Source organism: Mandrillus leucophaeus, unplaced genomic scaffold (genome assembly GCF_000951045.1).
Source record: "Mandrillus leucophaeus isolate KB7577 unplaced genomic scaffold, Mleu.le_1.0 Scaffold167, whole genome shotgun sequence".
Taxonomy (NCBI): domain Eukaryota; kingdom Metazoa; phylum Chordata; class Mammalia; order Primates; family Cercopithecidae; genus Mandrillus; species Mandrillus leucophaeus.
The window spans coordinates 2,927,563-2,951,824 of record NW_012101665.1 but is presented as its reverse complement, the minus strand read 5'-3'; the positions used below and the strand labels follow the sequence as shown (position 1 = coordinate 2,951,824).

The window sequence follows — 24,262 nt, the reverse complement described above, 5'->3', positions numbered from 1 at the left end:
TTCCAATTTTTAGACTTACTCTTTTGAATGATAACTAGATCCCTACATTTAATTTTTCTTCTAGCATAAGAAGCAAGACTGAATGTACAGTAGCAATAACCATGTGCTTTCATTTTGTGGTGGGCAAGAGGAGGAAAGAAGCAAGTGTTTATGTGTTTGTTTTGCAACTCTGCAGCACCAAAAGGAACAAAAAGTGTTTTGTTGGGGGAAAAAATGCATTTTTAACCACATTAGCTTCAGTTCCTCTGAACAAAAATTACTTATTTTAACTAACTGATTTTTTTATTACACAACTGCTGTATTTGAATGGCAACATTAATGAAGAACCAAACATGAAAATGTGTTTCCATCTTTACAGTTATTTTTTTCAGCTGTTAAAGTAAAATCTAGCCCCCTTCAATAAATGTAACTTATATTCACTTTTTGTAATTAAGAAAACTATTTATATTTTTGTTGTATTACTTCACCATCTGACTGCATGTCTCTTTGCTGTAAAATGGCATTGATAAACCCAATACCATATGTCCCATTGTTCATCAATGCACCTCAGACGTGTCTTATGTTTAGAAATTCATGAATAATAACATTTGGGAAAAGAAAAGACAGGGAAAATCTCTAAAGATCTGTATCTCAAGATTCTGTATAGTCTGTACAACTTTATGCAGACAGCATACTATATGAAGCCTGCCAAATTTTTATTCTTTTAATATTTCCTGAGTATGATTTTTCTAGAAATGAGCAACTCCCAAAAGTAACTGCATCAGGGACTGCAGACAGCTCTGTTCCCTGGGAAGGTCCAAGTAGAGAGTGGAGCATGAGAGTTTAGCTCAAAGATGACCAGTCCAGTGAATCAGGAACCCAAGAATTTAATATCCTGATCCTAATCCAGAAAGGGATGAACTAGATGTCTTTCCTCTAGTGATAAGTTTTAAACTTATCAAAACTGTGCTGTGCAATTTGCAATTGCAAAATTGTGGAACCAACCCAAATGCCCATCAATCAACGAGTGAATAAAGAAACTGGTATATAGATATAGGATGGAATACTACCTAGTCATAAAAAGGAATGAATTAACAGCATTTGCAGTGACCTGGATGAGATTGGAGACTATTATTCTAAGTGAAATAACTGAGGAATGGAAAACCAAACATCGTATGTTCTCACTGATATGTGGGAGCTAAGCTATGTATATTCTTAAGAGAAATGAAAGCATATGTCTACACAAAAACCTGTACATTAATGTTTATACCATTATTATTCATAATAGCCAAAAAGTAGAAATAATCCAAATATCCATCAACTGATAAATTGACAAGCACAGTGAGACATAGCCATACAAAAGAATATCATTAGGCCATAAAAAGGAATGAGATATTGATACATGCTACAACAATCTTAAAAACATTATGCTTAGTGAAAGAAACCAGTCACAAAAGACCACATATTGTATGATTCCATTTATATAAAGCATCCAACAAAGGCAAATACGTAAGGACAGAAAGTAGATTAGTTTAATATAGTAACTAAAGTTGAATATTACGCAGTAATCCCAGCACTTTGGGAGGCTTAGGCAGGCGGATCACTTGAACCCAGAAGTTCAAAACCAGCCTGGGCAATATGGAAAGACCCTGTCTCTACAAAAAGTTATCTGGGTATGATGACATGCACCTGTAATCCCAGCTATTTGGGAGGCTGAGGTGAGAGAATCACCTGAGCCTGGGAGATAGAGGCTACAGTGAGCCGTATGTTGGCGTCACTGCACTCCAGCCTGGGTGACAAAGTGAGATCTGTCTAAAAAATTAAAAAAAAAAATAGTTGTTTTGAGGACAACTTAAAGACATAGGAAAATGCTCAGAAAACATTTAGGGAGAAAAAAATAGGGTGTATCTTTTTTGGAAGGTAAAACTGGTATTAGAAAGGAAGTCATATTTTTAAAAGATAATAGAGATATCCAAAAGTATGCTTTTACGATTTTTCGTAAATTGTATTACATTTAAACTAAATGCCACTTTAATGTTCTAACATTTATCTGAGGCAACAACTTTTACTGTGAAGTATTTCAGAATAGAATGTAGTCTCTCAAATAAAATCACTCAATCCTTTGAATAACCCGCAACTTAAAATTTAAGTTTTTGATGAGTCTGAAATGCAATGAGTGAATGCCATTTTCTTCCTCTGAACTGAGAAATAGTATATATATTACTTTTATTGGAAAAACTCCAGAAATATGATTATGTCCTATGAAATCAAAACTGTATTTTGATTGATCACCTACAAATTTCCAGAGATGGCTAGACATGGCAAATATACAGGACAGAATCACTACCCTCAAGGATTAATGGGAAAAGAACACGTACAAATAAGTAACAGTCAGTGTACTTGAGTGGTGAAATTTTAAATCTGTACAGCTCCAGAGGTTGTGAGAGGGAGGCGAAATCACCTTTTGGAGGCATGAAGTGAATTGTCAGTGATTGCTTCTTATGGGAGATGATGTTTGAGCAGAGTATTGAAAAATAAGTAATAATTCTAACATTCAAATGAAGGCTACTAGAGCTGTGGGGCATGTGATGTTAGGCAAAGGGATCAACCTGAACCAGAGCAATAAGATTTGACATCATTCTATGGTCTTGGGCCAACATGTAGTTCAGGAGTGTTGTAGAGAAAAGTCCAATGGAAAAGAAATGTAATATGAAATTTAATAGAAGGACAAGATTTTGGAAGATAATAGATTGCATACATATTAGGATTTAGCTTGACTAAAGGTATCAGAAATTCAAAATAATATTGGCTCATAGAAGACAGCAGTTTATTTTTCCCACCCATGTTATTGTTTGAGGAAACCGGTCTATGACAAGTTTGGAAGCTCGGTGATGCTAATAAATTCAGGTTCTCTTTTGCTTGCTACTCCACCATTTTTTGTATCTCACCGCACAAGTTCAAAGAGCTGTTCTAGCCCTAACCCTCATATCTACAATTCAGTTATTAGGAAAGAGAAAAGGATGAAGAAAGACATGCTACCTCTCTGTCAGTCTGTTCTGGCTGCTATATAAAATATCATAGACTGGGTAGCTTGTAAATAACGAAAATTTATTTCTCTTAGTTCTGGAGGCTGGGAAGTCCAAAATCAAGGTATCCATAGATTCCAATATCTGGTGAGGCCTGCTTCCTTGTTCATAGACAGCGATCTTCTTGCTGTGTGTGTCTTCACATGGTAGAAAAGGGTAAAGAAGCTCTCTGAGGTCTCTTTTATAGGTCCTTAATCCCATTCATGAGGGCTCTGCCTACCAAATCACTTACCAACAGCCCAACCTCATAATACCCTCATATTGCGGCTTAGGATTTTAACATAAGAACTTTAGGGGGATGCAGACATTTAATCTATAGCATTATCTTTAAGGACACTTAGCAGAAGTGCTACGTGGCACTCTTGCTTAAACGCTATTGACCAGACATATTTAACTCACAATGAGTTAAAGGCAAGCTGGGAATTCAACCTTCAGTGTGATCAGCTATGTCTTCTAAAGATGGCAGCAGGCAAGTGGTCCTATTATGAAAAAAAAAGGGAAAATGGATATTAGAGGTCAACTAGCAGTCCCTGGCAGGCCGTCCTTGGAATCTTATAATAAATCTCATAGGGCATAGAGAACTACTGCAGGCTTTAAGAGGGGGTAACCTGGCCAGCATGGTGAAACCCCATCTCTACTAAAGATACAAAAATTAGCCAAGTGTGGTGGTGGGCACCTGTAATCCCAGCTACTCAGGAGGCTGAGGCAGGGAGAATCGCTTGAACTCAGGAAGCAGAGGTTGCAGTGAGCCGAGATTGTGCCACTGCACTCCAGCTTGGATAACAAAGTGAGACTCTGTCTAAAAAAATTGGGGATGGAGGGGTGGGCGTGGTGGGAGTAGAACAATCAGATTTATCGAGGTAAAAAGGATGGATTAGAGCGTGGCAAGTAGGGAGAAAAACTGGTTAAGAGGCTATTGCAGAAACCCAGACAAGAAATGAAACAATGGCAGTGGGTATAGAGAAAGGAGCATAGGTTTCCAACATAATTATAGGATAGAATTAAAAGATCTTGATGACTTATTGTGAAAGGGTGAGGGAAAGAGAGGAAGAGGAGATGATTCCAGAAAATATAGCAACATTCAACAAGATAAGAAAGAATTCGGAAGTGGACTTCACAGAATGGATCAAAAGCATCTCAACTGTGCCGAAGTAGGCTTTACACTTAGAGGTCACGGTTGCTGTGTTCCCATGTTTTGATATGAATTTGTGTGCTTTTTAAGCTTGCTTCTTTTTTCCACAAAATCATCATTATAGTGTCTGCGTGGAAACATCTATTGTTTATAAATACATGATGAAGATTTAAAGAGAAGGTTTCAAAGTATATGAGGTCATAAATTTTTTCAACTTAAGCTACTTTAATCTCAGTGCAGCAAATACATGGTTTGGGCTGTTATTACAATGAGATAATCTTTATGTACCAGATGTTTTCAGATATAAGGAAATAAAAAGTACTAACATAACTATCAGTAAGAATTTATTGTCTGCTATTTAATTCACACATATGCACCAAGCTCTGTGCTAAGTTCTCCTAATATTTTTACTTCTGTAATTACCCTAATTTTACAAATGAGAAAAAAATGATCCAGAGAAAATTTATTTAACCTGCCTGAGGTCAACTCAACTAGTAAGAGACAGAACTGTGATTTAAACCTGGGTGTGTCTACACTCTTGAAAACTCCATCAACCAGCCTACGCAATGCTTCTGAGGTGACTCTGTTTCTGAAATGGAAAGAAAGAAAAGGTATACCAACGATCTTTGAAAACGTGACAGTCCAATTAGTATGTTGCATATGAAAAACAGGGAAAAAAGATGAGACATTCATAAAGCAGCCCTCTCTATGCACTACATAACATCACTATAGAAAAACAGTAAAATAGCTTGAAACCAAAGATGGTGAGTAAAAAAGTCAACCCTCCGAACATTGATCTACAGCACCCTGCTGTCAAACCAGGCCTCCTCCCTTCAGCTGTCAGTTTTCTGGGTCAGTTATGGAGGTAAAATCATTAGTTATATATATTTTTTAAATTGCTTATTGAGTATTTTTAAATATTGACAAATTATAATTGCATATATTTATGGGGCATAAAGTGATGTTATAGCATATGTATAAAATGTGAAATGTTTGAATTAAGCTAATTGATTTAATTACGTTCTTAATCATTCAACAAGAAAGTACAACTTACGTCCATTAAACACACACACACACAAACCCAAAAAACTAAGTATATGCAAGTGATCCCAATAAGGTAAAAAAAAAAAATAAATTACATGTTTTCCCTCAACTTACCTCTCAGCCCATATTATATCTATCTCAGGCTGATACCAAAAAGTCCTTCCCCTCTGCTCTCCTGCTGTAAGGAACATGGCTGTGCTTTGGTCAAGGAATAGGCTGAGGTGGACATCCAGGCCAGAGTGACTCAGCGAGTTTGGATCACAAGTGCACAATTCCATGTCTGATGTAAACACAGCTATGTAGCCATAACATGGGAAGGCCATCCCTTGTCCCTAAGCCACTATTGACTGTAAAAGGTATAATCGCCCTGTTGACACTGTGCAGGCATGCTTGCACCCAGAGAAGGAGAATCAGAGCTGTCCATCTTTGCAGATGCAAGGTAAGAGCCAGGACATAGCTCAGCCTACTCATGCCCAGAGAGGCAAAGAGTTAAGCTGCTGACCCTGAAAACAAGGGAGAGTTGGCCATGCAACTGTTTGTGGGAGCCAGAGGATTAAGCAGCTGAGATAGGGCAGTGTGAGAAAGCTGTTGGTGAGAACTGCTGATGAATAAAATCATGTTTCACCTGCCTACGGCCCCCCGAGCATCCTTTCTGCTCATCCACCCACTCCCTTAAGACCTCAACATGGCAATTGGCATAGTTGTGAACCTGACACCCGCCATCTGCCATTTTCTTTTTCTTCCCCAAAAGTTCTGCCTATCTCTCTACTGCTTAACCTTCTCTAGGAGTCCTCTTTGCTTCCTCCTTCTTTAGGTCTCCTGCTCAGGCTGTCAGTTAATAAGTCCAACCAGCTTTTGCCTGAGGCAACTCATGGGAGAGTACCTTAGGAAAGCAACAGGATGAGGGAGGCAAGTGTGGCTTTTGATCTCATGTGGGCGGGATGAAAATATGCTGACCCTCCAGGTCCCTCATCAGAATGAAGCACAGCAAATCTTTCTCTTGCTGACATTTACCTCTTGTGCTGTATCTGTCTCTTTTCTCCCTCTAACCACAGCTGAATTCTCTTAACCTGAGACCCGGGTGGTGGTGGGTATTATGTCTCCAAACTACCACATTAAATGCTGGAGAAAACTCAGGCAGTAGATGTGTCCCAGATAGAATATGACCTTCCCTGCTTTGTGCATCAGAAAACTAACCAGAAAATGCAATTTTAGAGATGCTTCCTTCCAGCAGTAACTTAGGAAGTTCATTGACATATGCATGAGTGTCTGGCCAGTTAACACTGGGATGAGGCAGCATGAACTAAATTCTCCTTATAATCTGGAAGAATGTATCATGGCCTCCACACTTGAGAAATTATCAGAGGCATATTTGCTGATTAGTGTTACGTAATAATCCTTCCACAATATATTTAAAACTCTCTTGTATTTCAAACTTTCTTTAAGTTCTCTTTGCCTAGAATGCAATATTCCAAAAATAGGTAACTTGTCCTGAGTTTTCTGGACACTATGCAAGTCTGGAATTTATAGCAGTGAACTAGATTACTTCATGCTAAATGATAAAATCACCTCAAAACTCATATTTTTTAAAGTTCTTTTTTAAATAATTTTTTTCTGCTTAATCTGTAATAACCATTCTTGAATCTGGAGAAATATAATTTGTATCTACAAACTAATAATAATAAAACACAAACTTTTATTGAGTAGTTCCAGGCATTGTGCTAACCAATTAAAAAATATATTCTAAACCTTACAATACTTTAAGTAATGAGTAATATTCCCATTCTACAACTGAATAAATAGAAGCTTAAAGAGTTGGAGATACAACTTGAGATTACATTGCTATTGACTGTCTAGCCCAGAGCCTAAATTCTAAGCACTGTATCTTACTACTTCCCTAGTGTCTAACTAAGTGAATGCGTAGGATATGTCTTGCCGACTCCATGGACTAGTACTTGCATATTATAGACAGCATTTATATTAGCAACTGCTTCTTGAAAATTCTAAAATATTTACAAATGCAGTCTTATTTCCTATGATAATTTCTTGTCTTTTAAAAAGTCTCCTTTTTTTCCAGCCGAAATGTAAAACTAGTCTCTCCTACACAAATGTTGCAAAATGTTATCTAAGAAATACTTAAAATAAAGGCCATGATACCGCAGAGCAGCTCTGAGACACATCAAAGTGCCCTTGTCAAGAGAACTTAAGTCTTTAGATAACAAAATGATGGCAAGCTCAGCACCAGAAGTTTCAGAATGTGATTGGAGAAACAGAGATACTATTGTGGTTTTGGAGCCCTCTCCTCCAAGAAAACGTTAGATGTAAATCATTTTTCTGAGTAGAATCCCTTTAATTATTTTTGGTCTTTTCTTTTAAACATGAAGAAAGTGTATCAATCTAAAAATACCTCAGTGGAAATAAGATAAGAAATCATTATCAATTCTTCCTTGTGGACATACAAGAGTGAATTTACTTCTTGATATTTTGTCATTTTTTTAGAGGAGAATGCACCTTCAGCTCCAGAAGTGTCGTGTCCATAGACGTTAAAAAGTGAAGAGTGCAGGGTTTTCAGTGAAATATGGTAATTTGTTGGCATTGCAGAATTACTTTGGATGTACGCTTCTAAATCTCTCTGGCAAGCATAAGGAAACCAAAAGTACAAAATTATGACAGCAAATTATATCAGAACTCTGAAAAGTGTTTTTTACAAACGTAGTGAAATATTTTGAGAAAATGACTTCAAACTTTGTGATTATGCCCTATTTATCCCAGCTGATGAGGCTCTTCATAAAATAGAACAGCAAGTTAAATGATTAAGAGTCACAAAATTTTGTCTCATATATAGAGAATTTAAGGGAACATCGATGTGCATTTTAGAATAGAAGTGTACTTTGTGTACTTGATAAAATAATATGAAATGAAAAGAAAAATTTTACCTCTACCCCTGAAGAGTCTCCAGCTGGGCCTGAGAATTCAATTGACGTAAGACTGATTAACAGGAGAAAAGAATGCAGATTTTTACATGTACATGGAAGCTCCCATAGGAAAATAAAGACCCAAAGAAGTGGCAAAATACAGCGTTAATATACTAGGTTGAGCAAAGAGAGGCAATTGTAAAAAAATAATAATAATTAAATCTATCGGAGTCTGCAGGAAAATAAGAGGTTGTTGTGGTTTTTTGTGGTTGTTGTTTGTTTTTTACCAAAGTCTGTTTGTGTGGATTTCTCTTGGCCTCCACTCCCCATCTTTGATGATAAGATGTTTCTTCTCTCCCGGAATGAGGAGGAGTTCTTTCCCACGAGTGTTTCTCCTGTCTTTTTCTTGCACTTGCTGTTCTTCAAATGCTTTTCACTCAAAATAATCCTTATGCCAAGTGACGTATTTTGGGATAGCATACTCTGCCATTCTTCTTCTTTCAATTACAACCTTTAGGGGAACGAAAAGCTATATAAGCATTCATTATTTTGGTTAATAACTTTCACCAGAGATTTATTGTTGATCACATAATGGGGTGAAAAAAAGGTAACTAAAACATAACTTCCAACTGGAAGTCAGGAGGTCTCAGTTTTATCCCCGTTCTGAAACACAACTTACTTCTGAGTGCCTCGGGGTGTTTTTTGTTTTGTTTTGTCTTTTGTTGTTGTTGTTTTACTTTTCAAGTAAAAAAAAGTCACACTTTATAATCTCTAAGATTCTCCTGAACCCTGTGATTCTGTACTACCTTAAAATATCAACATCTGCTCAGCTCTTTTCTAGGACTCCTTACTGCAGTATATTCCTTAGGTATTACTTTACATCTATCAAGAATTCATCCACAAATACTACATGTTAAACCCCTAACAATGTCTCTTAATTTTTTTAAAAATAAAAACTGCTTGGTGGGCATGGTGGCTCACACATGTAATCCCAACATTTTGGGAGGCGGAGGTGGGAGATTCACTTGAGTCCAGGAGTTCAAGACCATCCTGTGCAACATGGTGAGACCTCTGTGTCCAAAAAAAATACAAAAATGAGCCAGGTGTGGTGGTGCGTGCTCGTAGTCCCAGTTACTCAGGAGGCTGAGGTGGGAGGATTGCTCGAGCATGGGAGATAGAGGTTGCAGTGAACCAAGATTGCACCACTGCACGCTGCCTCCTTGACAGAGCAAAACTGTCTCAAAAAAAAAAAAAAAAAAGGAAAAAAATTTTTTAAAATAAAAAGTACTTAAAATATATTCAAAATTCACCTTAAAAACAAACTTTTTGATGAAACTTTTTAAACTTCCCACCAACATTTAGGGGAAAAGATAAACAGATTAGTAATAAATCTCTATTTTATATAAATTAAGATGTAACAAATTTTATAGTAAATCTGCCCTTAACAGCAAGGACATATTATCCTGATGTTAAATGTGCTTGATAAAGAGAAAATTGCCACTGTTTATTAATTTCATGTATAGAGAAATATGATCCAAAAAATTTCAAAGGTGCCTTCATTATCTTCATCAAACATTTCAAAGGTGACTTCATTAGCGGTCTCATCATTTTTCTGCTGGATGCTCCTCAATACATATGGGCTGAGTTTCTCAGCTACAGTATTAGCTTACATTTTCAATTTAATGCTTAGAATATATGTCCTTTGGCTGTTTCACGGGTCTCAGAGATATGTCAGGATTGTGTAAACTTGATGCCAAGGATGAGACATCTACATGCACAGCTGAGAGTCAATAAATGTTGACTAACCTTAAATAAATTTTGATAGGCTTAAGTTTACCTTTTTTGCAAATGTATTTAAAGTTCAGAAATTAACTGATGTGAATTCTATTTACTACTGGAATTTAGTGCTATAAAACCCTACTAGTCTCTCAGATTATTTTGAAAGGCTGAAAGAAAAAATCACACTTTGGAAAAAAATGATTTTGGAAGACATAAAGCTTTAACAGCTTGATAAATATTTAAAAGGTAAACCTTATATAAAAGATCAAATACACAAATGGAAAATAGAGGCACAAACAACTGAGGTACAAATAATAAAGGTATAAATAATTAACTAGAAAGCTTTTTTGAAGGACAAATTAAATGTATAATGAAATAAACATTTTCATAAATGACATGAAAAGATATACAATATACACACACACACACATACACATGCACACACTGTGGTAGTGAAGAGTTCATATTTTTTTCCCTAATTGGTCAGTTTCAGTGATTTAAACAAATAATAAACTTGTATTAGAGGACTTTGGAGTGTGAAGTACATATATTTTTATAAATGTGCACATATGCATGTGTGAATAATTTTTACATATCCTTTTTTAAAAAAACTATATTTTAACCCAATTGAATTGTATCATGCATTTATTGTGACGTTTCTAAATTCTTAATTGTTAATATTGTAATAAATATTCTAGTTAATTTTAAACTAAATAGTGATTTACTGATCTTTTAAATTTATGTTGCTCACATATTAGATCACTGGAATCCTTTAATGTCACTGAAGTCTGCAGCATTGTGGTACATTGTTATCCTTCTAAATTTATAGTAGCCTATGAAGTCATTATTACACTGTCTCATAATTTTCTTCTCTCCCAGTCATTTTATATACAATTACTCTTATTTTCCAACTGTGAGTCTATTTCATGAGTGTATAACCTTTATATTGTGGTATTTAACTCACATAATAACAAGTAATATTTTATAGTGCCAATTAAATTCATAAAAAATCAAGATACACAATTCTTAATTATGGGCAAGTACTGTAAAATGTACATTTTATTCTTCAATACAATACCATAGTTTTTTGTTCTCATGCTCTTAGAGTAATTATAATTACTTTTGATTTTATTCCTTTGTAGCAAAGGAACAAAAAATAAATAATTCCACATTCTTGTTTTAAGCATCCAAGTAGAATAAAACTATTAAGTTGAAAAGGTCACTTAAAATATTTTTGTTGTATCTTGAAATATTTTTAAAAAGAGGAATAGCTGAGTGTAAAAGATTTTAGATAATCCATTAATATTTTAGCATGAATAAATTAGCTCCAAATGAAAATGCAAAAAATGACCTAAAGTTAACATCAGCATGATTAACTTAGAATCTTTACTTAAAATACAACATCGTCAATATCCATTGAGACGCTTCTGTGGACATTAAGAGAAGCATCAGAATTTGAATTAAAGAAATCGAACACAAAGTGAGCTGGGAAATCTGTGAGGGACTCCAGAAACATGACATTGTGGAAAGGTTTTTGAGATGTAGAGGAGAGGGCATGATTTTAAGCCCTACTTATTCCACTCACAACTACATAGAATGGGTGTATTTCTCTTCAGAACTCACTCACTCACTCACATGTTGTTTCTCTTTGGACCTCTTTCTGTATGTGGACTCTGGGACACCAGGTGGTTTTACCACATTGGCTAATCCTCAGTTCTTGTTACCCAACTCAAACACTTAGTTTGAAATGTCAAGAGGCTTTTACAACATGATATCACTTAGGGAAAATCTAGATTCCAAGGCTTTGCCTATCATTCATCAGCTGAAGAATTCCAAATTTATATCTCTAATTTTAACCTCACTGTTAATTCTAGAATCATATAATCAACTGCTGTCTTGGAATATCCACATGAATATATAATTCTCAGTTTTATGCCACTATCAAAATAAAAGTCATAATTTTCCATCCCAAATTTACACCCTCTCAACACATCAGTATATCATACTATTATACAACCCCTGTAAACCGGAAGCCAGCAGCTCATTCTTGATTCCTTCCTTTCCTCATTTCCCAAAATTCACTGTCAGCAAATTCTATCAGTTCTTTGTCCAAGTTCTATCTTAAATCCTTCTGCTCCTTATTCTTTTCACCGTTACCACTTTGTCCCAACTGTCATTTTTCCCTCCTGGACTACTACAATAGCCTTCTCACTGGACTCCTGGTTCCAGAATTTGACCATGTGCAAATGATTCACCACTCAGTGGCCACTCCCTTTCTAAAATCGCTTCAATGGCTTCCCGTTGCATTTATAATACAAAGTAAATCAATTGGTTTGACTCATTGGTTCCACATAAATTGTCCTGTATAGCTCTCCCCCTTTATGTCCCCCCACTCACTTTCTGTATCCCATTCTAGGCATATTGACCTGATTTTGTTTTGTTCTGTTTTGTTTTGTTTGACACAGAGTCTTGCTCTCTCTCCCAGGCTGGAGTGCAAAGGCGCAATCTCGGCTCACCGCAACCTCCACCTGCCAGGTTCAAGCAATCATCCTGCCTCAGCCTACCAAGTAGCTGAGATTACAGGTGCCTGCCACCATGCCCAGCTAATTTTTGTATTTTTTTAGTAGAGATGGGGTTTCGCCATGTTGGCCAGATTGGTCTCAAACTCCTGACCTCAGGTGATCCACCCACCTCTGCCTCCCAAAGTGCTGGGATTACAGGTGTGAGTCACCACGCCCAGCCTGTTTTGTTTGTAAGCTCACAACAGGCCAGCCCTGACTCTACCTTTAGCTGGTTCATTTTAGTCTCTGAATCTCTGCTCCAGGCCTTCCTTGAACACTCTACTCAAATTATTTATCTGGATGTTTCTTTTTCTCTGTTGTATCTACTTTCCTATTTTCTTCTTGGCATTTGTCACAACTTGTAAAAGTCCTATGGGTTTGATTTTTCATTTGTTTATTATGTATCTCTCCTCCCCAGAATGGAAGTTCTTTGAGGAATGTAATCTTGTTTATATGGCCAACTCTTTCCAGGAAAGAGAGAATTTCCTGGAATATAATAAGCATGGAATAAATACTTCGCCATTACAACCTTAGTTTATTCATTAGTTGAGAGGAAGGAATGTCTACTTCCTAGCGTTCTTGGGAAAGCTAAATGACATAATGTGGGTATTAGGTATTATCACAGGATCGAGAACATGGGGAATACTCCAGGAATATGATACACAGACCCCAGAGTAAGCACCTGTGATCATGCCTGATCATACAAACATGGCATCTGTAGATCCTGGGGTAATTCCATGATGCTATAGCTCGTTGCTTGGCAAATGATGGGTAAGAACATTTTCTCATTTTTAAATAATTGAAAAAAAGACAAATAATATTTCATGATACATAAAATTATATTCAAATCTCAGTGCACATAAAGTTTTTGCAGAACACAGACAAGTTCTATTTACATATTTTCTATGGCTGCTTTCTTGCTCTAACAGCAGCATTGGCTAGGTATAACAGAAATCCTGTGAACTAGACTGGGCTGTCATGTATAAATGGATTATATCAACTCATTACCTATTTCCTCATAATGTATGGTTCTTTATCCTAATTTTGTTGCTATAGAACCTGAACTTAGCAAATAACATCTGAGTCTTACACTGATTTCAGTGCCCAGTCTGTCTCTACATGTCACTTAATTTGATTTTCACATCAACCATAAGAGATAACATTATTAAAAGGTCACACAGCTCGTAAAAGACAGAGCCAGAATTCAGTTTCTGATCTATCTGACTCCAAAGCCTCTTCTTTCATTATATAATTACTGTCTCTTTCATGATTATCTATTAAGTATGTGCTTATTCAATTTGTTCTTTCCTACTCATAGACGTGAATACAGGTTTCCTACCAGCTTGTTGTTAACAGTGCTTAGGACATTCTTGGCAATTTAGCTAAATATATTAATAAAATGATTAAAGATCTCCAGGTGATATAAAGGAATCAATAATTGCAGGTTATACATTTGATAAATATAAAGAAAATCCTAAAGCATACTTACAGCACAAATCCATGAGCCCATGACTCAAATGACTAGCCTGCACTGAAGAAGCCCGATCATCTAAGATTTTAGGTGATCTCAAAGATAGAAACTGCCACCTATGTGTAAATCATAGATGCAGGAGGCAGATAAGGAAGGATCCCCAGAGAGTCTCCGACCTGCCCCACAAGTGTTTGTATCAGATGCTTTTGTGCAGATGAGGGAACCTGCCCAGGTCCTTGTCTGGACATGTCCTCAACAGATTGGGGGCCCACCTGCACCTTGGGAGACCGGAGTGGGACCACTGGGGATTTGCAGCTTATGCAGAGGGGATGAGCCTGGCCTCTTCAGCTCATGTGTGTGGTGGCCTGGTATTCAATCTATGAAGTGGAAGCCCGTTGGCAGGACCCCTTTTTCTCTTTGCTGAGATCTTTCTATTAATATATTCCACATTCCTCATCTTTCGCTGTGTCTGCATACCTAATTTTTCTTGGACGTGTGACAAGAACATGGATTTTAGCTGAACTAAGGAGCAAAAAGTCCTGCATCATAACTACTTGGGCAGCATGACCTCCAAGGTTTTTAAAATCAAACAGTAGAAAATGGCTTTTAAAATATCAGCTGATTTTCTGAAAGTTAGGAACACGAATGTCTAACCTTTGCTTTTTCCTCTTCCCACCTAGATCAAATCATATGCCTGAAGATTTTCTGGCCTTTCTGCCTGCCACAGAGATTCATAGGCTCTGTATCCTAATACTCTCCTAAGGCCACTTCTTGAACACTCATGTAGCATATCAGGTAGACCTGTTCGTTTTCACATCCATTTCTGTCTCAGCTCCTTGAAGATAAATCCATCTTTTACGCATCTCTATGGTTTGTACTTCTACAACAATGCCTAACATTTAGCTCTGTAAGTGTGTTGTTCTTTTCTTCAGTGTCAACCAACCCAGTACTGACCTGAAAACAATGTTATTTTTTCAGCATTAGAAAATGTCTTATAACAAGTTAATCTTATCAGGTTACAGATAAACACTCAAAGGAAATTGAAACAGATTGACTGTAAGCAGAGATGAGCTGAGCAATGCTACAAAGGCAGACTGAAGGACAATTTCAAAAGATACTAGGTGCGTGTTACAGGTTTTGAATTGTCTCCTCTCAAGAGAGATATGTTGAAGTTCCAGTCTCCAATACCTCAGAATGTGACCTTATTTGGAAACAAGTTTACTATAGATATAGTTCAGATGAGGTCTGATGGGCGTAGAGCATATCCTTTATCCAGTGTGACTGGCATCCCTATGAGAAGATGGCCATGTGAAGACAGAGACATGCAAGGAGAATGCCACGTGATGACAAAGGCACAGGTGGGGGTTATACAGCTGCAAGTATGGGAATGTTGAAAATTCCCAGCAAACCACTAGAAGCTAGGAAGAGGCAAGGAAGAAACCTGAGGAGCCTAGCCCTGCCAATACCTTCATTTTACACTTCTCGTCTCCACAATATGAGACAATACATTTTGAGTATTTGGGGCCACTCAGTTTGTGGTACTTTGTTATGGCAGCCCCAGGAAACTCATCCAGGAGGGATGGGTTATTAGGAAAACAAAAGAAAGTAGAAAAACAAAAACAGTCTGTAATACAGATTACATATGTGTGTGTGTGTGTGTGTGTGTGTATGTGTATGTATATATATAATTTTTTTATTTTTTACTTTATGTATTTATTTTTGAGATGGAGTCTTGCACTCTGTCACTCAGGCTGGAGAGTAGTGGTGCAATCTCGGCTCACTGCAACCTCTGCCTCCTGGGTTCAAGTCATTCTCCCACCTTAGCCTCCTGAGTAGCTGGGACTACAGGGACACATCATCACACCTGGCTAATTTTTGTATTTTTAGTAGAGACCAGATTTCACCATGTTGGCCAGGATGGTCTCAAACTCCTGGCCTCAAGTGGTCTGTCTGCCTCAGCCTCCCAAAGTGCGGGGATTATAGTCATCAGCCACCACACCCAGTCTTATATTTAATAACAATGTTAATACTAATAAAATAACTTTCTCTCTCTCTCTCTCTTCTTTTTTTTTTTTTTTTTTAGATAGAGTCTCACTCTTGTAACCCAGGCCCGAGTGCAGTGGCATGATCTCAGTTCACTGCAACTTCTACCTCCTAGGTTCAAGGAATTCGCTTGTCTCAGCCTCCTGAGTAGCTGCGATTACAGGTGTGCACGACCTTGCCTGGCTAAATTTTTTGCAGTTTTAGTAGAGACAGGTTTCACTATGGTGACCAGGCTGATCTCGATTCACCATGCTGACCAGGCTGATCTTGAACTCCTTACCTCGTGATCCACCTGCCTCAGCCTCCCAAAGTGCTGGGATTACAGGCGTGAGCCACCACGCCTGGCAATAAAATAACTTTCATTGTTGGAGGACACTCCAGTTGTCATTTTATGATCAGGAACTGCTTTCATACATTATAGCCTTCAATTTGCCCAACAGTTCAGTGGACTGATATTACAATGGCTGTGCAGGTAAACTTTAACAATGAACACTTTGGTGGGCTCAGGAGGATCCCTAGTTGAGCATTTGCTAGTTTCTGTGGTGTAACTGTTCCCAACATGACACGTTGAGCACGGCCTTAGTGATACCAAGTAGCTCATAAAATTCCCCACAAATTTAACACTTATTCTCATTGGTCAGTGCAAACCGGCTCCATCATACCACAGGATAGTATTAACTCTCTCTATTTAATTGATAAGTAAACTAAATTCATCATGATTAAATAACTTGCCCAAGAGCATCAGTGTCAAAGGTGACAGCCCAGTGAAAAACTAAAACAACTGACCATAGAGATACTGCGAGATCCCAGATTCACCCAGAGCCTGTGACAACCATGAAAGTTTGTGCGGAGTGTCTGTGCAGTCTTATTGTCAGCAGCATCATTTTCACCACAAACACAGATGTATCATCATGGGCACAATACGTTTTGCTTTTCTATCTAATAAATATATAGAAAAAATCACAATAACTTATTTTGGCCGGGCACAGTGGCTCATGCCTATAAACTCAGCACTTTGGGAAGCTGAGGCGGGTGGATGATGAGGTCAGGAGTTTGAGACCAGCCTGACCAACATGGGTGAAACGCGTCTCTACTAAAAATACAAAACTTAGCCGGGCATGGTGGCGGCTGCTTGTAATCCCAGCTACTCAGAAGGCTAGGAGAATCACTTGAACCGGGGAGGCAGAGGTTTCAGTGAGCCACGATCATGCCATTACACTGCAGCCTGGGTGACAGAGTGAGACTCCATCTCAAGAAGAAGGAGAAGGAGAAAGAGAAGGAGAAGAAGAAGAAAAAAGAAAAGAAGAACTCACAATAACTTATCTCAAAAAAGAAATAAAAATATATTACTGAACATTCTTGATACATTACACTTGGCAGGGTCCAGCAAAGCCAAGGAAAATCAGATCCTATGCTTCTGGCAAGACTTCAACTCTGTCCCAATTTCCTTATTCTGTCTGCACAAACTTGTTACAGTTTACAGCATTCTTCTTCATATAACTCTGGTGCCATTCCACATGAAAGCACACATTACCTGAGAATATCAGTGTCAGAGTGGTGTGATAACATTCTCTGCAACCTCTCATTTGTAACTTCTGCCACACATTGAACCCCTGAGAGTTACGTTATTATGAAGTAATTTAGGCTGGACAGTAAATTCAGTAATCTTAGTCTGTGCCACCCCATCTATCCCAACAAACATATAGTTAAATAAAAATGGTGTGATTATGAACACAGCTTCAAGAAAAGTCTCAAGATCCCCTGCCATCCAATTGTAGTTCCTAAGCAGCCCCTTTCAGCCCATCATAGAATTTCTGAACAACCGTTGGTCCTTGATTTGGTACTGAGCCTATATTTAGAGTGTAAGGCATTCTGCTACAAGATAAAATTGGATCTTCTAGTGAATACTGATATTGGCTATTTTAAAACTTATTAAGATAGCATCGGATCAACTTCTTGTTCATACTCAAGGATGGGTGTTTAGAAAAAAATAACAGAGAAATAATTTTTCGGAAGACATCTGTCTTAGTCTGTTTTGTGCTACTCCAACAAAAATACCTGAGACTGAGTAATTTATAAAGAACAGAAATTGATTTCTCACCATTCTGCAATTTGGAAAGTCCACAATCAAGGCACCAGAATTTGGTTTAGTGAGAGCCTTCTTGCTACCTCCTCACATGGAAGAAGGCAGAAGGGCAATCTAGCCAAATGTTGTGTGAAACCTCTTTTAAAAGGCCCTTAATCCCCAAATAAGGGAGCAGACCTCTTGGCTTAAACATCTCTGAAAGGCTTCACCTCCTAATACTATTATATTGGCAACACCTGAATTTTGAAGCGACTATATTCAAACCATAGATGCACCGTTCCTTTTTCTTTCAATAGGAAGTCTGATGCAGGGACTAATATGCATTCATTGTATTTATTATAATCTGTGAATCATCTATTATTGCATTTCATTTCTTTGTTTCATGATAAGAATAATATAAAAGCCTAGCGTATCAGTGTATATATTACTACACAGAGTTAATTTTGCAATTCATGCAGGACTCATCAGAAAACCTAAAAACAACTCTGTACAAATCATCAGGAGAATAAATGGTTTCAAAACCTTTACATTTTAATGGACAGCAGGAACACACCCTTGCTTCAAAATACCAATTTCCAACTTCTGATAGAGATTAAGATCTCTGAGCTGTCAATGACAATTAGAGGGAGAAAAAGAAGCTGAAGTGTATGACTGTCAAAAGGAGAAGATTAACTCAGGTTCATAAGTTTACTCTAGTTTGCACAGAAAGATCAAATGACGAGGCCCCTAGCCATTCTAAGCAACAAGTAAAATATAATATGATTGGTCTTTTGTTGTGAAGGCAAACAGATCCAATCACTTCTACAGAGCAAGTACACAAGTAGGGTCCATGAAGATAAACAGTACTGGGTTACATTCGCTGGGCCTGTGGAAGGTTCCCTACGCTGTTTTTCACAAAAGCACTAGGATGCTTGCATGGTTCAATTCTTGTCTTTCCTAGCACTTTGTAATTTGTAATTAAATGCAAACTTTTGTTAGTTTTTCCTTCTCTGTCCCTCTGCTGACAGTGGTGTTTCATTCATCTTTGCAAAGGTAATACTCTCCATGGAGTCATTTGTCTGTTTTTTGTTTGTTTCTTTCTTTTTTTTTGAGACAAAGTCTCACTCTGTCACCAGGCTGGAGTGCAGTTGTCCAATCTCGGCTCACCGCAACCTCCACCTCCCAGTTTCAAGTGGTTCTCCTGCCTCAGCTTCCCGAGTAGCTGGGACTACAGGCACTTGCCACCATGCCCAGCTAATTTTTGTATTTTTAGTAGAGACGGGGTTTCACCATGTTGGCCAGGATGGTCTTGATCTCTTGACCTTGTGCTCTATCCGCCTTGGTCTCCCAAAGTGCCGGGATTACAGGCGTGAGCCACTGTGCCCAGCCAGAGTCATGTGTATTTAAAGGAACGAATGAAAAATCTAAGCTTTCAGTAACAATAGTCTCGACAATGATACTGTCACTCTTTCCCTTTCAGAGACAATTGTGTTATTGCTTCTAAAATGCTGATAGCTACTATTTATTAAGACAGAAGTTTAAATTTTGCTTTATCTTATTTTGTCCCCATGACCAACCTATGTGACAGATGTAATATTTTGAAAATTTTACTAATAAACCAAAGTTACCAATTATAGAACTCTCTGAATTAGATATTCTATAATAATCAAATTGGGCATCATTTTTAAACTCTTCAATTTTGGATTCAAGTAATAATTGACTGGGCTCAGTGGATCATTCCTGTATTCCAGTGCTTTGGGAGGCTGTGGCAGGATTACTTGAGGCCGTGAGTTTGAGACCAGCCTGGGCAACACAGAGAGACCCCATCTCTACAAAAAGTAAATGTTAGCCAGCCGTGACGGCATGCACCTGTAGTCCTAGCTACTCAAAAGGCTGAGTTGGGAAGATCGCTTGAGCCTAAGAGTCCAAGGCTGCAGTGAGCTATGGACATGCCACTACACTCCAGCCTGGGTGACAAAGCGAGACCTGGTCTCTAAAAAAAAAAAAAAATTTTGGCTCCATTCCTCACTAGCATGACCTCGAATATAATGCTAGAGAGCATAATCCCCTATACTTCATTTTTCTCATCTATAAAATATGGAAAGAAAGTGCCTACCTCATCAGTGTTTTATGAACTAAAATAAATAATGCATATAAAACACTTAAAAGCCTGTGCCTGGCACGGGCACAAGGTAAATGCCAGTATGTGGAATTACTCTCTATTTCATATCCACATTTTCCGAACTGAAAACAACTTTCCATTTTGCCTTATGTTAGTTTTTTCCCCTTTTTGATTACTTAGCCAGGAGAGGATTCCTTACTCATCAATGCGTTGTGTGTGGCTGGAAGGGCTGAATACCATACTTGTGAAAAACCACAAAGAATTATGCTCTCAGCATTGACCAGATCAGGAAAAACAAAAAGAATTATGCTCAACCATACAAGAACCTGAAAAGGAGGGCCTGGAAAGCATGGTCACCTTGAGCCTTTACAGAGGAATTCATCCAGTCCTTCCTAATTCTTGAAATTGAGGTGGACCATCTGAGACCATTCAGCTCTCTTCATTTTCAGAAATAAGCTGTTCCATTGTACACAGTTAGAGAAATAAAAGACAGCTGTCAAATAATATCTCATATCAAATAACAAGATGCACAATGATCACAAAAGAAGAACAATTAGCCTTTGTCCGAAATCTACAGGTTGCCACTGCAGATTGAGCTGGCTCTACAGGCTCATGGATTCTGAAAGATTAGTTCATTGTTTAGGTCTCTTGTTGTCATAAAAGCACCTGGTAATGTACAGCATTTTTCAAAAATGTTATGAAATACTTGGCTGGTTTCTTTGTGGATCAATGAGCAGTCTGGCTCACACAGAAAAAAAGCATCACTTTGTGATGAGGAAGTGCATTCTGGGTTGGGTTTGGCATGACTTTAGGCTTAAACCCAACCATCTCTGAAAACGTCAAATTTTATTCTTGCAAAAAAGCAAATGTCTGTCGGCAAAAGAGGGGTTATAATAAGAAGACAGAGAGGAAGGAAAGCTTCGGAGAGAGATGTCATATTATGAGCTGCCTTAATGCAATAAATGGTCGGGTGTTCTGTGGCCTGCATTCCTTTGACAAGGCCTGCTCAGACATCCCATGACCTAGATTCATTCTTTTTATGTTGATGTCATCTTAACCAGAAGCCAGATCTTGATTTGCTCTATAAAATATATCCGGCTTGAGTTGTTTCTGCCAGGAACCACAGTTTCCATTTTGTTTTTGAACTCAGTGGATCTCTGATTGTATTTTCTTTTCTAGGACTATCCCAATTTGACAAATCATGAATTCTCATTTGAGGTTTTTACCAAAAAGAGTGTTTGAACAGTTCTGTTCATCTGTCTATGAAGTTATGATCAATCAATTTTCAAACTTGCCAGCGATTTATATGCTTTTTGAAATCGTATGTAGCCTAGTACCATATGGAAAGAACCATGTCTGTCTGTATATGAGAATATTTAATCCTTTGCCTTTATTTGAGGTATTTTAAATGCTCTTTGTAAACCCACATTTGGGAAAATAAATAGCACAGATGCTGCCTTTAACAGAGCACTTACTCCCACATTCAAAATACCTTTTAGAGAACACTCTATTAAATGAAACAAGGCTTACACTCTTTTGACATTTGCAGAAAGGCTATTATAGCATGTGAAGTTCCCTTGGTATTCCTAGACAATTAATCTTAATTACTTTTACCAGTTAAGAAGATCATCTGTAAGGACATTTGATTTAAAGGAGTCACAGTTCCTCTGGTGTTCATTTTTATTGGGTAAAACATGTAGATATTGCTTCTTGGTCAAATATGGTGTCCCCGTGACTTACAATAAAACTGATGATTTCTCTTTGTCTTCCTTTGCTTTATAGGAGCCAAAATAATGCAGCTTCACTTCTGCTTAATGGATAGAAGACTATGCTATTTTTGCTGCACCCAGAGATAAATTTATTGGTTTTGGAGTACCTTCACTGATGCCAGGTCTCATAACTTCAAAAAAATATTACTAAGTTAAAGCGAATTGAAGCAATGAAAGTCAGAGTAAGGCGGGGGGTTCAGTTGCAAGCAATTTACTTTCTCTAAATGTGACTGTTCATTTGTTTTAGAAAAAGCTACCCAAACCAGCACTTTAAATATTCAAACACAGACTTCAAACATGCACCTTTTTATGGGAAGGTGGAGAGTTTATTATTAACCTGAATGCAGATATTTTAGAATGAGATGTTTGGTGCTCTCTTTAGTAATAAAAATTTTTGTAGGTAAGCTTGGGAAACACAGCGAGACCTAGTTTCTACTGAAAAAAAAAAAAAAAAAACAGAAAACGAAAAGAAAAGAAGAAATTACCTGGGCATGGTGGCATGCACCCACAGTCCCAGCTACTCAGGAGACTGAGGGAGGACGCTCCCTTGAGCCCAGAATTTCAAAGCTGTAGTGAGCTACCATTGCACCACTGCATTCCAGCCCAGGAGACAGAGCAAGACCGTGTCTCAGAAAATATATACATATATAGTAGGTAGTTTAGAGATGACCATATCATAGAACATAGAGTGATTTTGCTTTTTGATGTACAAGGGTGGAGTGTAAAGGATGGGAATAAAAAATGTTTCCTGAGTTGGGTTTAAACCCATAGATCTCAGGTATGACTGCAGACTGTGTTACCAAAGTGAACTGGGGTCAGCCTGCCTGGCACAGCAAAACTAAACCCTGATATCAGGACTGCCATGACAGAAGGCGAGGCATTTATCGCAGGGCACCAAGCAAGAATTAGGCAGTTTATTCTTAAGAGCTGATCTCAATGGCTTACAGGTAAGGGCTTTTAAGGGAGTGGAGGTAGAGGTTATAGGCAAAGTCATACATTAACACATGGAGGCTGCATGTTGGTTTGACCTCTCTTCAAGAGGAGCCCGCAGGCCAGAAGTAGACTCAAAGATTTTCTGATGTGCAATTGGATAAGGAAGTGAAGCTTTGTCTAAAAATTGGGGGTTAACAGGAAAAAAAGTTAGCTCTGGCTGGTGGGCATGACCTCCTCCAGGCCCCCTAGAAAGAAATCTAGAACAAAGAACGGTGGTCAGAGTTCTGTCCTCAGTTTCCCCCTCATCTGAGGTCTGTGTACCAGTGGATCTCTTCAGTGGGGAATCCAGGTTTTCACAGACAATTCAGGGACATGTGTTAAGATGTTACCTTTAGTTTCTACAGGAGAACCAAACATCTTGTGACCTTAACTTCCTTGGCTATTGTTTTAAGCTATTGTTACCTTTTAGCTTATTAAGTTGCTCATTTACTTCTCAGGTCCAGCTAGGTGCCTGGAATTTCACTTAGAGCAACCCAAGATTTTTCTTTATTTCCATGCTTGGGGGTCCCACAGGCCCCTAAGAGGGGTTCCTGTTCTGTCTCAATTAGAATCACTTGGGAGCTTATAAAATACATCCAAGCCCATGCATCACCTCTGGAGGTTCTGAACCCTTGGGTCGGATAGGTGTGAACATCTGGAAGTCCAGATACTAAAGGACTTGGGATGGCCAGTCTGAAGAAGTGCTGCCAGACTAAGGGAACTGCGGTCCGAGTTTCCCACTTGGATCTCCAGTGCACCTATGAACTGGCACATGAAGTAAGAGCCAACACCCCAAATTTCAACTAACCCCTCACCCACCTATCCACACAAACTCCGAACCAATACCAGCTTCAGGGAGTAGAGTGGGCAAAGCTTTTAACCCTAAAGTGAGCCCAAGCTGGGGGAATGAAGGAGTATTCCATTGGACAAAACCCGAAATGATAATATTAAGATGAGACTACTTAATCATTTAAATGAGTCTGTTCTTGTGACTGAAAGGAACCAGAAAGGTCAAGGCCCTGTCTGAAGTTTCATCTAGGAGAGAGTTGGATAATTAGGTTGTGAGGTCTTAGACCAGAGTTATTTATTCATGCCTTTTTCCATTGCACATAGAGGAAGAATGTATGTTCTCATTTCAGTATTCAACAGGACTTCTGTAAGGATCAACTAGATAGCTGTAGAATCTGAGAAATGATGCTATTGTCTCACAAAGCAAGGAAAACCCAACCATATTAGGTCCTGATGTTTAGCCCAGTGTATTATTTAACAAAACTTTAAGGAAATTCCTGAGTGAGAGTACAGACAGTGGAAACCAAAAGAAGCC

The 24,262-nt window shown here is 38.1% G+C and overlaps 1 long non-coding RNA gene across 1 annotated transcript in view; it reads left to right on the top strand.

Moving 5' to 3' along the window:
• The window catches only part of LOC105537004, a 190,676-nt gene that overhangs the window by 155,767 nt on the left and 10,647 nt on the right, over positions 1–24,262 (top strand). The window contains exon 4 of the long non-coding RNA XR_001005656.1: positions 21,980–22,088. This is a non-coding gene — a long non-coding RNA (uncharacterized LOC105537004). The remainder of the gene's footprint in view (positions 1–21,979; positions 22,089–24,262) is intronic.